Below are 13435 nucleotides of genomic sequence, written 5' to 3'. Positions count from 1 at the left end.
CTGGAGAGCAGCCAGGCAGAAAGGGACCTGGGGGTTTGGATAGAAAGCCGAACATGAGCCAGCAGTGTGCTCAGGGGGCCAAGAAGGCCAATGGCATCCTGGCCTGGATAAAGAACAGCGTGGTCAGCAGGACTAGGAAGGTGATTCTGCCCCTGTACTCGGTGCTGGTGAGGCCACACCTTGAGTACTGTGTGCAGTTCTGGGCCTCTCAGCTCAGGAAGGATATTGAGGTGCTGGAGCGGGTCCAGATGCAAGCAATGAAGCTGGTGAAGGGACTCGAGCACAAGTGCTATGAGGAGAGGCTGAGGGAGCTGGGGTTGTTTAGCCTGGAAGAGGAGGCTCAGGGGAGACCTTATCACCCTCTACAACTACCTGAAGGGAGTTTGTAGTCAGGTGGGGGTTGGTCTCTTCTCCCAGGCAACCAGCAGTAGGACAAGAGGGCACAGACTCCAGCTCTGCCAGGGAAGGTTTAGGTTAGATACTGGGAAGTGATTTTTTATGGAGAGAGTGATCAGGCATTGCAATGGGCTGCCTGGGGAGGTGGTGGATTCACCATCCCTGGAGATTTTCAAGAAGAGACTGGATGTGGCACATTGTGCCATGGTCTAGTTACCACAGTAGGGTTGGACTCGATCTTTGAGGTCTTTTGCAACCTGGCCGATTCTGTGATTCTATGAAGAAAGATAGTATCTTTCTAATATCCAGCTAGTTCTTAGTCCGTCTTTCAGAATGCAAAGAACAACCATTAAATTCTTAAGCTTGTACTTGGTAACAGTGAAGCTCTAAGAACATTATAGAATCATAGAATCAAGGTTGAAAGAGACCTTTAATATCAAGTCCAACTGTTAACCTGGCACTCCACTGTAGCCCCTAAACTATATCTTCCAGTGCCAGATCCAGATGCCTCTTAAAAACTTCTAGGGGCAGTGACCACCATTTTTTTTATTAACTGGGCATCTCCTTACATTATCTTTCTAATCAGTCCTGACAACGTCTGCTTGATTGACATTTCCACTTACGTTCCTGCACTGTGTAAGACCTACATACCAGGATCACACAGTTCCTGTCACTTTAAAGATAAAATAACTGTCTCTGTGACCCTTATTAGAAGAGCCTTACGGAATCTCCAAGACAGATAAGCACTCCAGCTAAACTGACATCAATATAAACAAATGAATACAAAGTAAACATCATTATGGACATGATCCAGTTTTTCAGCAATGCAGGGTCTAGCTGTAGAAATACATCTAAATACTTCTTGTTCTCAGCTTCCTCTCAATAATTGAAAAGACAAGCCCCAGGTGATCAGGAAGCTAAAGCAAGCTTAACACTGTTTTAACTGTATATGTGAAAATAACCCAAATAAGTAAACAATTTCCCCTGGGATAAACAATAATATTCCCAAGTGCCTGGTATTGGTGATTTTTTTCTAGAAAAGTACAGTGCTATGTAGACCTTCCTCAGCCGTACAAAGCAGCACAACTGCTCTATATGGTCTGTTTTATTTAAGGGCAACAAGCAGGATAGAATCCTTGCATAACCCTTCAAAGTGGATGTTACTGAGAAATACTCCAAACTGCACTCTGCCTTCACTTCATGAAGAGGGAAAGAAAATTATCTGTTTGCTTATTTGAAGTGATCTTGGAATATACTCAGTGTTCATCCTGAAAGAATGATGAGTCTTTTCTTATTTATGGAAAGACTCATAGTAAGATATTCCTGAGTATCTAAATTATCTTTTGTTCACACTTCTTAGAGCAGTTGATGAGATAAGGAATCACGTTTCAAAGAGTAAAAATCATTTTTCGTAAGATAGGTTTGCTAAAGGATGTTTGTGTGAGAAGAACACAGTGTGCACTGAGAATAACCCTGCTGAAAATTAGTGCATACACATCAGCTATAAGCACATCCCAGATTATGATCACAACACTGGCATTTAGTATGACCATTCTAGGCATCTTCTGTCTACTACTCATACTGAAAGTAGTCACTTAAGACAAGTACAGTTTTTTAGGTATGGCCAAGAGTTCAAGGGGAAGGTTAAGTTTTCAGCCTCCAAAGACATGCCAAGAAGTGAAATAGTAACTTTTGCTAGTTCCATGTGCATTTTCTCCCTTGGCCATGAACAGACAGATGTGAAGTAATAAGTAGGTCTTTTTGCACACTGTGAGGTGCTTATTTAACACTTGAGATGCAACAGATTTAGCAGCACTGGTCTCCAGGATCTAAAAAGTTATACTTGCTGTGCAGCTGCTTCTAGAAGGGTCCAAGGGAAGTGCGCCACTTGAGCCTTCAGCTCAAACCAGCACAAACACACAACGTCTGGAAGAGGATCAGAAGAAATTAATAAGGTTTTAGAGGGAAATCAGTGAATCAGTTAGACTGTCAAGGTTATCTCTGAAGCTCTAACACAAGCGTGGCAGGTATTAGCCTCTTAAAAGCAGCTATGCAAAATGGAAGTAGGAGAGAAGGCTAAGGAGCTCAATTATAACCCGCACACAGGCCACAGCTAAAAGACAGATGCTGTAGTGTGCTTTCTAGGACACAGACATGGGGGGGACAGAGGTGACAGCTTTAACCCATAAACTTAAATTGACCAATCCAGACCATACTACAGCTTCATAAAGATCATTAATGAAAAGAAGATCCTATGTATCTGGGCAGGGATCACAATGAACAGCTGGGGAAGAACAAGCATTCCTAAACTGCTCTTTTCCACCGTGTGATCAAGACAGCATCCTAATTTAGGTCTCTAACCATCATTCATCTGTTGTGTGCTGGTTTTGGCTGGGGTAGAGTTAATTTTCTTCACATTGGCTAGTGTGGGGCTGTGTTTTGGATTCATGCAGAGCACAGGGTTGATAATACAGATATTTTTATTATTGCTGAGCAGATCTTACACAGAGCCAAGGCCTTTTCTGCTTCCGATACTGCCACAGTGGCAAGGATGTTAGAGATGCATGGGAACGTGGGACGAGACACAGCTGGGACAGATGACCCAAGCTGACCAAAGGGATATTCTACACCATATGATATCATGCTCAGTATAAGAAGGGGGAGGAAGGGAGGTATGTTTGGAGTGATGGTATTTGTCTTCCCAAATAACCATTACACATGATGGGGCCCTGCTCTCCTGGAGATGGCTGAACACTTGTCTGCCCATGGGAAGCAGTGAATTAATTCCTTGTTTTGCTTTCCCTGTGTGTGGCTTTTGATTTCCCTGTTAAAATATCTTTATCACAACCCACAAGTTTTCCAGTTTTTACCATTCCAATTCTCTCCCCCATTCCACTGCTGGGGGAGTGGGCGAGTGACTGCACGGTGTTTGGTTGCTGGCTGGGGTTAAACCTACAACAAGTTGTATTTCATAAAGCCTGGAAAAAATGCCACACTGCAGAATTCTCAGCCTGCTAAATTTGACTTAAATTGTCCAGGAAAAGTCAACAGTTACAACAGAGGATTGACACAGAGAGTTATATAAACCTGATTTTGGTGTAAAAGAAAGAAAAACATCAGTATTAGTCCACTTAAAACCAAAACGTTTTCGTAGACAAGCTACATATGTATTTTGTTTTGCTAGTTTGTACTTGCGTGTATAACGTCTCCCGGTCAAGAAAACGCTGGAGAATGCGGGCATCGATCCCGCTACCTCTCGCATGCTAAGCGAGCGCTCTACCATTTGAGCTAATTCCCCCCACAGTAAGGGCGGGGAGGACCAGAGAACTCCGATCCTCGCAGTGGTCGCATCCAGAACGTGATTTTCTCGCTTGTTCTGGCCCCTCCGTTCACAAATGAAACCGATTCCAAAGCGAGTGTCAAGTAATAATTCCGTAGTATTTCACTTAGTGTTTCCGAATCACGTAGTAAGAAGCAAGGCAAAGCAGAAGTGTTTCGTGTGTGTGCATATATTAAAAAACTAAGTTTATTGCTTGCAATTGAAAGGAAAAATTACACTGCGGCAATTTGATTTTCACGCTATGAAATTCAATTATCTTCTTAAGTACGAGTTATGGATTAATGGTTTCAATTTATTCTAGTTGAGAATGAATTTTACTCCAAACTTCCAACATTAAAAGGGACCCGTAGATGTCAGCATTTGTCCTTCCCCCACGAACAAAACCGAGAGTGGAGAATGCGGGCATCGATCCCGCTACCTCTCGCATGCTAAGCGAGCGCTCTACCATTTGAGCTAATTCCCCCCGTGCAAATCCGTCGTACCCTGTCACTGTAGAGTGTAACAGCCACAGTGCCAAGCGCTTTCCCTTCACTCCTGTTCGTTTACCACGGGGAGTGACCCCAGGACAGCCACTCAGAACACTCACTGCCATTTGACCTTCAGCTCGTCCGCGTTTCTGCCCAAGATGACAAAAGAGTAACGTGATAAACCAGAGTAACGTGTTAAGGCACTTCAGGCTAACCTGCATGACGAACTCATGCCCTGCAGCCTTGTAGTGCCACCCAACTCACACTAGATTCGCCCTTTGAAGAGGAGAGCTGCTGCTTCTATGTTGAATGAAGAAGCCACATCACAGACTGGAGCAGCTGGAAAATAATGTATGATTCGTATTTGCCCTGATGTCCCCTAAGAAGACCATCTAAAATGCAAAAGTCAAACCTGATTAAATCAACCGATATCGGTTTATGTTAGTATTGACAAAGAGATGCATCAGCGTGATCTGTGTTAAATGAAAGTGTGTGGACACAAAGCTTCCATGGCTGAAACACCTTAAGAAAATGTTTAAAATGGAATTTAAAAAAATCAGGTTATTTTCAGACATGTAGGTAAGGAAGTTCTCCCAACCAAGTTAAGAAATTACTCACCATCTTACACCAAAACTTAGTAATTACAACAAATTCAAGATCACAAAACAGTGGGTTGTCACTTTAATTGCTGAAAACAGTACTATTGCAGAGATCTTTCCTCACCCTTATCTGACCTTGGCATGAAATAACCTGCTTTTCTGTGAGTCAAATGGGTGAAATTTTAGGCCTTTTCAGTGGCAGCAGAGTGAGATGAGGTAGTGAAAAACGGGGAGAGGTAATCTGCCACTTTCATAATGGCTCAAACTGCAGAGGGGAGATAAAGGGAATTGTACACAGGGCTGAACCCCATGGAACATGATATGGGAGATATCCCAGCCACAGGCATGCAGTGAGCCATCAGTGAGCCTGAGATACACATGTGCCTGTGAGAAGGACTGAAACCACTTTTGTGTATTTGCTTTCCCCCTTGAGTTTACTCAAGTGAGGTAGATAAAGTCAGTAGCAATATACTGCAAGAAGCGTTAAGAACAAATTTTCATTTTATTGTGCAGAGACTGAGGTAGGCAGGAGAATATTTAAATTCCAGGAGAATGTCTGCAGTGATACTGTGGTTTTAGTTCCACACCTTGGCCTGAATTTGGATTGTAATAGATTTGCAGTACTACCTTACTTAGGACAAGTTGTAACCAGCTGATAATCAATTTTGTAAATTGTTTTCTTTTGACTGGATGATATCACCCAGTAAGTTAAATCCCTTAGAGAAAACCTCCAGCACGTGTATTGTCAGATTACATTATTGTTAGCAGAACCTACTCTTCTGCATTTAAACAGAATATGGCAGTGTAATCACTCTCAGTGTAAACTACTTTTTCCTTCTTGAAATCCAGAAAGCATTATTTGATTTAATAACCAGGGAACAGAGCTTTGCCAGTGTGCTGCTTACTGCAAAGTCAGTTAGTATGACTACACTTTAATTTTTATATTCCTGAAATGTTCTTAGTAATCCTGTATATCTGAGATGCAATACTACTTTAATTGAATAATCAAAATGACTAAAAAAAGGTAGAAATACCTAGAATACAACTCAGGAATATCTAAATTAATTCTTTCTCCAAAAACTGTGATAAACAAGAACTTTTAAACCACTTATTCATCATTTATTTACAGCATATTAGAAAATCATAGAATGAATCATATGATCATAGAATTGTCAAGGCTGGAAGAGATCAAAGTCCAACTGTCCCCCGAGCACTGCCACTGTAACCACTAAACCACATCACCCAGCGACAGATCCAGGCACCTCTGTCATGGTTTAGCAATGGTATTCCCCAATTTAGACTTCCCACTGAAAACCCCCAGACCATGTGCTGCTTGCTCACTCCCCTGCAATGGGATGGAGGGAATTGAAGGCACTAAAGCTAAAGATCATGGGTTGAGATAAGAACAATTCACGAAGAAAACAGCAATAAAGAAAGAAAATGAACAGTAACAACTGTATTAATAACACAGTGCACAAGACAGGAGAACAACTCACATGTGATCGCTCACCACGCGGAGCCCAGGGCTGCCCACCCGCACACACCACGCCCGACTGAACCAGCATGAACAAAGGGTAACCCTTGCCCCCTCCATCCTCTCTGTATGGCATGAGGTGGTATGGAATAACCCCAAGGTCCTAGTGTGCCCTTCCTGGCTGCTGCAAAAGTTAACCCTGTCCTGGTCAGAGCCAGGACAGCCTCTTGAACACCTCCAGGGATGGTGATTCCACCACCTCCCTCAGCAACCTATTGCAATGCCTGAAAATAAATCTGGAAATATAAATAAAGCTGGAAAAGGAACTTAAGAAACTAAAGTAACTAATGGGAACTAAGGACTTGGGAAAACAAGGAGAAGAAAAACCTCATTGCGCTTCAGTGACTTTTAAAAGTAGACTTTCTACATTTACAAGTCTTTCAGTATCTGCACTGTAAGAGAGTTAAAACAATCCCAATCCTCTCCGTCGTTCTTCTCATGTATCAAGTGGATATGCTGAATTTTAGGCGAATGATTCAGTGTTAATAAGCAAGTTGACTGACTCAACAAAGCCGTTTGAGGCGGCGCAGCCAAGCTGTGATTCAGCGGAACAAAATCTGACTTTGGTGCCCCTAGGGCAGGGGAATTAGCTCAAATGGTAGAGCGCTCGCTTAGCATGCGAGAGGTAGCGGGATCGATGCCCGCATTCTCCATCGTTTTAAACGCCTGCAGCTATTCCGGCGTTCGGTTTTTCTTCTATAAATTGTTCATGTATGTGGGAGAACACCTATTGCTGTTAATACAGACCATTTCCTGCGCCAAGTAAAACCGGCAAAGGCATATTCAACTAACAGGCTACACTTGTGCACTCGCTGAAAAACGATTTCCTCATAAGCGAATCTCATACTAATGCTGTTAACCCTGTAAGGGTAGCAAAAAGGTAATTTCTGTCCCTTGCAAGTGCATTGAATTTTAATGCGAGCAGACACAGAAAGTTAGTGAAATCGTTTATGAGAAAATCTAATGTCTATAACCATCAATTCACCATAGGATTACTGTCTCTCCAACTACCTATAACCTGTTGGTTATACCTAGGGTGGGCAGGACACACTTGCCCCTTACCTGACTTTCAAGTGACATTCAGTCTCTCACAGTTCAATTCACCTTCTTCCTTAATATAAGAAAATAATTTGCACCTAAAAAAAGAAAAAAAAGCTCATCTTTGATCAACATTAACAATTTAAATCATTCATAATGTGTATATTTAAATCATTCATATTGCGCATAAGCACCAGTTAACGGGAATTTATTTCTTTGTGTGTGTGTGCAGGAAGATACCCTAATTTTAGATAAAACCGATGCTTACAAGCCTCTCTTTTCAAAATTAAAAAGAAATTGAGAATAGTTGAAGAAATTCAATGTTGCTGGCAGTGCGGTGAAAAGCGAATGGAGAATGCGGGCATCGATCCCGCTACCTCTCGCATGCTAAGCGAGCGCTCTACCATTTGAGCTAATTCCCCAGCTGGCACACAGCGCCTCCTCACTGAGCATTCCTAGTTTCACGTCTCTGCCGGATCCCGTACCTCTAAACCACACTGAAATGTGACCTGCTGTCTCAAGTACTAACCAAACTTTCTCCCTAAAATCACAGCAGATGGGCAGTCAGAGCCGTCCTAATCCTCCACCGAAGTTACCGGTAGGCAGTAACGGCACAGAGCCTTGCAGTGCAACTCAGGAACAATTAGGTCTTCCTTAAAGCACACTGCCTTTGATAGCCCTGGGGGGAATTTTGTCTGAACTGGAATTTTGATGTAACAGCACATGCTTTATTCAGCTGAACTGCATCTGGATATCATACCAGTTGTGATTCCAGGCAATTGCAGACTTATGTTCTCACCAAACAATGACTGCTGCTAAGAGAAATATGGATATATTTAAAGACGGTTTTTTTCTAAAACAGGTTTTTCCCATTTCTAATCCCTAGGTGGAAGACAATTGGCTGAATTTGCTCTACTAATCTCCACGTTTTACAATATAATATATATGACTGAATAGGTAGAGTTCTTCCAGTTCTTGTGGCAGTAAGAGTCTGGGTTCATGTTATAAAAAGGGGGGTAAAAGTAAAAAAAGCACCCAAGCAAATGGAACACTGGGAGACAAAGTGATGGTTCACATTATTTATTTGCCACTCTTAGGACTCTATCATCACTGGTCAGTATGTCTGGCAAACTTGAACTCAGTGCTACTTCTACTCTGGGATGTTTCACATGACCAACAGGATTTTGCACCTAGGGCTCTGAAATGTCCAGCAGTTCCTCTGCTGAGTCATAAGTAACCAGAAACACAGCACTTTAGACACTGTGCTGCTCTGGAATGTTTTCATCATAACTAAATCCCACTTTTCAAAAGTGACTCAGAGCTTTACCACAGTTATGGCACTATACATTTCAGTACACTACAGAAACAAACTAGCATTAAATGAGTCGATTACTAAAAAATCCACTCAGTATTTGACCTTGTTTTAGCCCATAATACCTTCTGTTGGAGAATGGCTAAGAGAGCGGGGACATAGTCCTGGGAACGCACCTGGGGAAGGCTAAAAAGAGCAAGGACACAGTCCTGGGAATGCATCTGGAAATGTAGTGTCCAAGCAAGGCTCTGGAGATAGTAACTTATATATAGATAGGGAGTAACTCAGCTGGGCAGATGGCAGGGGTAAGTTGTCCTTGAGGGTGAGACAAACAAGTTTGAGACAAACAGCTAAGAATGCAGCCAAGCCTGACAAAGTAAGAGAGAATCCTCACAGCTGTAACTGCAAGTAGGGAGAGTACCTGAATGCTATCTTTAGAGCTTAGCCAATTATAAATGATTGATAATTATATGCTTGTCATGCACTGTATAAAAAAGAGCCTGTTGGACAATAAAGTTGGAGCTTTATCACTCATACTGAGTCGGCCGTTTGCTTCCCCACGCGGAACTTTCCCAGCAACCTTCTGCTTCCTGTATGACTGACAAAACTAGGTGATCTAAAATCACTCACAAACCCCCATTATTTTTCTACAAACATGAATATATAACTTTTTGCTATAATTGTTTCAAAGCAACTACAAGAAAATATCCCAAACAAGCAAACAAAACCATCACCACCACCACCAAAACCAAATCAAAACAAAAAAACCCCCAAACAACTGTAACCCTTAAGATCTTAATTTGTGTTTAATATTTTTATTTTTCTTACTATTCCTTCTGAACAAAACCCCCCTACCTAAATCTTAAAAACACCTATGCTCTAAAAATTACAAACAGAACCCTTCTAGTTGTGTTTGTATTAATCATGTATGAACACAGCCCAGGCAGGAAGAGGGTTTCATCCTGCCAGTCTTTGAATGCCAAAGCACATCTACATGGCTTAATTAAGGGAAGCTCCAAGCAGACTTAGAACTGCACACAGACTCACAAGTTTTGTTGCCTGTGAAATTTTTAATTTGTGACTAAACAATGGCAGTCTTAAGGCTTTAACACAGCAGGTAGGGTAAAATTTGCTTAAAATCAAACAACACCCAGAACTATAAATTAAGCAGTGGAAAAACAACCTAGGGACACACACAGTATGTTCAATTTATTCTTTCAGATAGCCTGACCTTCAAATTGATAGATATAGCATTAAAATGAAACAAGTATGTCTCCAGTTTTGTATCCAAATCTGTATTTAAAACATCAAATAAAATGTATTCTGGACCTAAAAAATAATTTTACTGAAAAGCAGTATCAAAATATTGGAATTGAACAGCAAAATCCACATCATCTTTTAGAGGGAAAAAGCCAAACCACAAAGAAACAAAAAAACCCCAAACCCCAATAGACACACCAAGCATACTGTAAATCACAGAAAAAGCCATACAACAGACACATCATGAGTCAGAAGAAACCTCCTCCCGGAATTCCAGAACTATTTCTGTTTTTAATGGCCACAATGAGAATAAAACTTGATTTGCTGATGAAGATATTATTGCTTGCTCACAAAATTTTACTTCCATTTTGGCACCATTCATCATTTCATACCCCAGACCACAAGACATAAACATGCTAAAGAACCCCCAAAACATAGCAACCAACAAAAACACCCAACCCAAAAACATGAAAAACCCTAGAAAGATTTACTACTTTTAGTAATAATTTCCATTTTGCAATCGGCAATATAGAAAAATTGTACTATTAATTTCACATACTATCCAGCTTCAGTTACCCCTTCCAAACTGCTTAATAATAATAAACAAGGCTGTTAGAAAAGCAGTGAGATTTACTATGCCTGAATCCCAATGGATCTGCAATCCAATCCTTGTCTTCTAAATCACCACTGTAACAATCCCAATTTTCTCTACAATTTCTGGAATTCTGCAAAGGGGAGAATGAGTGCTAGTTATGCCTGGAGTTCTATGCAGGCCACCTGGCTAACCAGCTATCACTAAACAGCACATAAAATAGCTTCCTCATGTTCATTTAGTGGCTCTTCTGAGCCATGGATATCCACAAAACAGTGACCAATTTCTTCATCTTTTGGAATTTTATCCATCTTTCACTTTTGGTGCAGAAATTAACAGGGATGAGAGTAATGAAGATTTCTCTAGTTTAGAAGACTTAAGAAGATTCAGATTCCTATATCCTGTGGATTTTACTAAGGAACAGAACTATCTACTCAATAAATGAGAATTTATAAAGAATAATAGAGTAGCTTTAAGAACAATAACCTAATCCAAGCAAACAAACCAACCAGAAAAATAAACAAGGAATAGAATGATCCGAAAAATGTACTTGGCTGCACTATTCAAGGACTAGAGATTTAAGGCACACACAACTCACATAAGTTCAGTGTATGTTTAGCATCTGATTACATCACCATCCTATAGAGTCATTTTAGAACTAGAACATGGAAACCAGTCCTATCATTAGAAGAACTGCATTCACTGATGAAGCCACCTGCTTACAGTGTACTCAAGATACAGGTATAGCACAAAACCATCACAAACCATGTTGAATTAAGTACACAAAAAGCTTAAGACAGCACCCACTTCAGCAAGTTCTTCAATCCATGTTATCCTCTGATTTGATTCTTCCACTTCTCTCCTGGGCTCTGAGTGAACTCTGGATGAGAAGATTCAAAAAAGAAAGAGAACAACAGCTATTAAATTTTAACAAATATGACATAGAACTGGTGTTGCCACAGGTGTTCAGGAGAATGAGAACTGGAGCCTGAGTCATGGCAGCACAGCAGAGCACAGGAGTGGGAAGTGCCCCACAAGAACCCACAAAACCACCCCCTCTGATGAGAAACAGCACTGCCCACTGCACCTCCTCCTTCAAACAAGCACCTCCATGACTGAAAAACTAGAGTTTGTGAAACCCACTAACACAACCATCACAACCAGAAAGCCCCTGAGTAAAAGGCTGCACACAAACCTCCTCCACCTGCTTTGTCTTTCGACGGTCTCAGCCCAGACTCACTCAGGCTGTCAATAACACCCACACAGCTTCCTGACCCGCATGTCCCACCTTCCCACTCCACCCTTCCCAGGCACTGAGCACGTCCCACCCCGTGCTAGAATGTTCAGTGGAATCACATGGTTCTGTGCCCTCCCAACAATGGCAACTCCTCCCAGGCAGCTGCCACCCTCCCTTTTATTTCTTCAAGGATAGATGATGCAGTGAGTAGGCTGTGCTGGGAGGTTTGTCATCGTGTGCACAGGGAAATGCTGTAGGTGTGGCTCCTGTTGCTTGAGGCAGTGGATGGGATAGCAGGTAGGTCTTCAAAAGAAAAGCCACCAGCCTGCCTGGTGGCCAGCTCTGGTGTTCCCTCTTAAGCTGCCTTCTGCATCATCTGGGGGAGAAGGTAATGTTGGAATGAGCAGGTTTTTATCCTAGTTTTCCCAAGTAAGTTGCAGGAATAACTGCTGAGTTGTGTATGCCTTTACATGAACCTAAATGTTTCCCTCATCATGTAAATTCATAATTAGGTTTACACTCCTGCATTTTTCTAGGCATTACTTGGAGGGTGGAGGTTGGAAAACATAATTTAAAAAATGTATATCCATATGAGTCTAAGGAAAACAGAATTCCCATCTTCCAACCACATTCCTGGTAGTTTTGAACACTTGAAAATGTGACTTAGATATATTACTTATCCAAGTTATTTATTTATCTGTCATTTTCCTTTTTTTTCTTAGATTATAAAACATAAGGCTTGTTTGCAATTGAAAGAGCTACACCTGTCTTAGGAAAAAAATCTTGGCGTCTGAACATTCATCACCAAACATCTGGTTAACTTTCATCAAGGAAAGGCAGTTTTATTAGTAGATGGGAAAACTCACCTTTGATTTATCCTGCTGGCAGGCTTGGAGAAATTGGGTAGGCTAAGCTGCTCTAGCTTGCACCCTTTTTCCTCAGTTCCTTGGAGTCTCTGAAGTTTTAGTGATAACCCATTTCCTGTGCATTTCTAACCTTTATCTTGCACACTGATAGATTTTTTTTTTTCCCTGGAGAAGATTAAAGAAGGAAAAACAGGAATTCAGAAAGTTCTTTTCAAGAAGAACTGAGCTATTTTTCTGGTGGTAATAGCCTTTCTGTAGATCACGAGTGCTCCTTTTGCTAAATGTTGTTAATAAAATTATGGCTACTTCAGCACTTCTCAAATTAATAAAAGGTTTGAAAAAATGGTGTTACACAGCTAGAAACATGATCAATGCAGACTTTGAGTTGTTGCTAAGTCATTTAGAGTTGGACTTGATGATCTTTGAGGTCTCTTCCAACATGGTTGATTCTATGATTCTATGATTTAAGATTATAGCAGCATTTTAATTGATACTAGCTATCTCTAAACACCTTTCTGTGAGGAAAGCTCTGTCTTCCCTGAAGGTAAAGACAAAAATAAGGTGAGGGTTCTTTTAAAAATCCAGGTGTTGCTAAGTCATTTAGAGTTGGACTTGATGATCTTTGAGGTCTCTTCCAACATGGTTGATTCTATGATTCTATGATTTAAGATTATAGCAGCATTTTAATTGATACTAGCTATCTCTAAACACCTTTCTGTGAGGAAAGCTCTGTCTTCCCTGAAGGTAAAGACAAAAATAAGGTGAGGGTTCTTTTAAAAATCCAGGTACCAGGA

At 41.2% G+C, this 13435-nt stretch overlaps 4 non-coding genes across 4 annotated transcripts; 1 reads left to right on the top strand and 3 right to left on the bottom strand.

Annotated features, from left to right (window-relative positions):
- Nucleotides 1-3621: 3621 nt before the first annotated feature.
- TRNAA-AGC lies at nt 3622-3694 on the bottom strand. Its single transcript has one exon. It is a non-coding gene; the product is annotated as a tRNA-Ala (tRNA).
- Nucleotides 3695-4126: 432 nt separating this feature from the next.
- Nucleotides 4127-4199, bottom strand: TRNAA-AGC. The gene has a single exon. It is a non-coding gene; the product is annotated as a tRNA-Ala (tRNA).
- Nucleotides 4200-6916: 2717 nt separating this feature from the next.
- Nucleotides 6917-6989, top strand: TRNAA-AGC. Its single transcript has one exon. It is a non-coding gene; the product is annotated as a tRNA-Ala (tRNA).
- Nucleotides 6990-7723: 734 nt separating this feature from the next.
- On the bottom strand, nt 7724-7796 carry TRNAA-AGC. The gene has a single exon. It is a non-coding gene; the product is annotated as a tRNA-Ala (tRNA).
- Nucleotides 7797-13435: the final 5639 nt, after the last annotated feature.

This window comes from Acanthisitta chloris, unplaced genomic scaffold, assembly GCF_000695815.1.
Source record: "Acanthisitta chloris isolate BGI_N310 unplaced genomic scaffold, ASM69581v1 scaffold33394, whole genome shotgun sequence".
Classification (NCBI taxonomy): domain Eukaryota; kingdom Metazoa; phylum Chordata; class Aves; order Passeriformes; family Acanthisittidae; genus Acanthisitta; species Acanthisitta chloris.
The sequence above is the reverse complement of the archived record's forward strand: the minus strand, read 5'-3'. Positions and strand labels throughout refer to the sequence as shown.